The following is a 3,014-nucleotide window of genomic DNA, read 5'->3' on the forward strand; positions in this document are numbered from 1 at the left end:
ACATATATGTATACATGTATTCCAATTAGATTGGAATAGTTATTGAAAAAGATCGTTGAAATAACGATCTCCAATGGTTATTTTGGCAAAAAAATTGATTTTTTACGTTTCAATACGCATATTGCTTAAAAATAGAAATATCGGATCCATATCGATATCAGCAATGTCGCAAATTATTCAGCTAATATTTTAGTATATTAATATTTCTGTTCACGATACGAAATATCGATATTTTTTACTAAATCATCACCCATTCCTACGCTATGCTTTAGGATTCTCAGGGGTGCTGAACGTGGCGATATAAGAAATATGTTGGCATTGTATCTTTCAATCAAATTATCATTGAAATATGCTTTTTTACGTAATTTTCATTTTTATAAGTAATTAAATTAATTGTTCTATATTCTATTATTAACATATTACAGTCTGCAATAATATAATTGACAATAATTACAATGTGGACAACATCTTTCTTCATATTACCTTTGAAGTACTATTATATAATGCGTCTTTTTAAACTAATAGATAAAAAAAAAGTGAGCGAGAAAACAGGTAAGCCAAAATTTATCGAAAGATGGAACAATTTCATCTACATCTAATAATATTTAATAATGCAAATTTCTTGTATTTGTATAAAAATGTCTTTGACATTAAATTTGTTCTAGCATTCAGAGACAAATTTATTGTTTTGTAATTATAATCGTATTATATTTTGAGCTTTTGATCGTTCAATGTTTTGTATAAAAGTGGATCTAGACCGAATGGAGAACGACTAATTAAGGAAAGAATGTTTACGAGAAACTCGCACGAGCATTTTTTTTTTATATAAAAGAGAATATTTAATGTACATTTGAGTTCATAGAACAAAATTCATTAAAATAAATTAATTAATTTCTTTTTGTTCATATTTGGCCTGGATCCGTCTTAACAGTGTAAGAACAGAATGGACGAATGAAACGTTTTGACTGATGGATGACGATGGTTCGATTGGATATAGGAATTAAGGGAACTAAGTGAAGGGGGGTCGTTGAACGTTAATCTAAACTTTCCGAACACGTCCGCGTAGCCAGTGTGTATCGCGAAGCGCACAACCGACGCGATACGGAGAAATCGACGGTAGAATGTAAACGAGCTGGTCGGCGGCTTCTAGGAAGAGAAAATTACCGACGTCCTTCGAAGGTCTAGGTCATCATCGGCATCGTTGAAGCTCGAACGAGGCGATAGCGACTTGGCCGCCGAGTCGAGCCGCATTCGCTCGACTTATCCGACCGACCAAAGCGATATTTTGTAACGATTAATTCATTAGCTCGTCATGCTTCGCGGCATTTGACTTCCTTTTCGTGTACGATGACCTCGAAGTTTCGCGCGTTTTCGCGTCGGATTGCGTGACGTTGCGCGATTGACTGTTAAACGTGTGATTACAAACCTCGCAGTACGTAGCAGGTATTCGAAACGCTTCGAGGAAACGAGAAGATCTTCTATGCCCTTCTCTGTCGCTTCCTTGCCTGTCTTCCTCTCTTGGTCTCTTTCCGTCTTTCCCCTTTTCATTCATCGCATGACGGAGCGCTTGGAGCTGCCAGTCAGCTGCTGCATCGTTCGAGCTAGGATGATAAAGAAAGGGTGTAAAAATCGAGGGAACAACGGACATAGATGCGCTTAATGGAAAATACTTGCAGGAGAACGCGAAAACTGGGATTTGTTTGCGGAGGATTCACGAAGGATCCTAATGGCTGTAATCTTTTCTAATTCGACAACTTCGACGTTCACTCGAATCGTCTGCGCCCACGTGTAATAACCGTGCATATAATATTTTGCATGTTTTACGTATTTTCGAATGAAGTCTTTATGAAAAGTGAAAATAAAGACAGAATTTCTCTCTAGTATAACGATGTACCTATATGTAATAATGTAATATTTTGTAAGTTTTGTGTATATTCGAATGAAGTCGTTATGAAAATAAACACAGAAAAAAAATTCTACAGTAAAATACAATGTCGTAAAAGTGCATTTCCCCTTTCTCGTTGGCAAAAATAAAAATAAAATCATCATAAGTTGAAATAAAATCATCTTAAGGTAAGTGACTTTTGAAGTAGCAACTAATGGAATTCTTGAGATAACAATTATATACTTTAATACAAAATTTAATACATAATACAGTACTTTATAAAAATTCAACTGTAATATAAATTTGATATATTCTACAGCCTTTGCGATAAATATAAAATCAAACTTTCCTTTAAAAGAATATTAACGATGATTATAATAGAACAACAAAATTGATAATATATTAAAATTATTACAAAAATAAATATTATTTTTCAAAATACAATTATAAATTTGTAAAGTAATATAAAAAAGATAGTTGCTAAAAGCGAATAATAATAGATCCTCTAAGAAAAAATGGAAATAACAAAAACGTTTTGATTTTACTTTGTCATCATCAGTTTGTATAATATAATATAATAATAAAGCATAGGAAAAAAAGTTGAAAGGATTTTAATTTAAATAAAATAAACAGTATAGATAAAAAATACAGAGAGCAATGGGTAAAAAAATAAAAATAAGGACGGATAAGGCCATGTTAAATGCTAGATACAAAAACGTAAAGTTATGTGACAATTATTGACGTTAAACAATAATTTAGCGCATTTTTGAATGTCAGTATTGTAAAAACTTGTTGATAACAAATTAATCGGTCAGAGGTGAGTATCGTTAAGACCAAAGGTAAGATAAAGAAGTTTAGTGAATTATTATAAATGTGAAGTTAAAAGTTAAATTCAAATTTAAAACATGTAAAAAAGACGTAAAAGCTAGAATGTAGAGAAGCTAGCTAGAAGATAGCTAGAAGGATAAGAAAATTTAATAATAATTGGTAAATAAAACTTGTTTTTTAATAAACTAAAAATATAAAATGGTAGTATAAATTGAGAAAAAAGAGGGTCAAGAATTACAAACTTATGAAAATTGATATAAAGAGGACGTCAAGAATTTATTCTGTAATATATATATATATA

Source organism: Trachymyrmex septentrionalis, unplaced genomic scaffold, assembly GCF_001594115.1.
Source record: "Trachymyrmex septentrionalis isolate Tsep2-gDNA-1 unplaced genomic scaffold, Tsep1.0 scaffold36, whole genome shotgun sequence".
In the NCBI taxonomy this organism is placed as follows: domain Eukaryota; kingdom Metazoa; phylum Arthropoda; class Insecta; order Hymenoptera; family Formicidae; genus Trachymyrmex; species Trachymyrmex septentrionalis.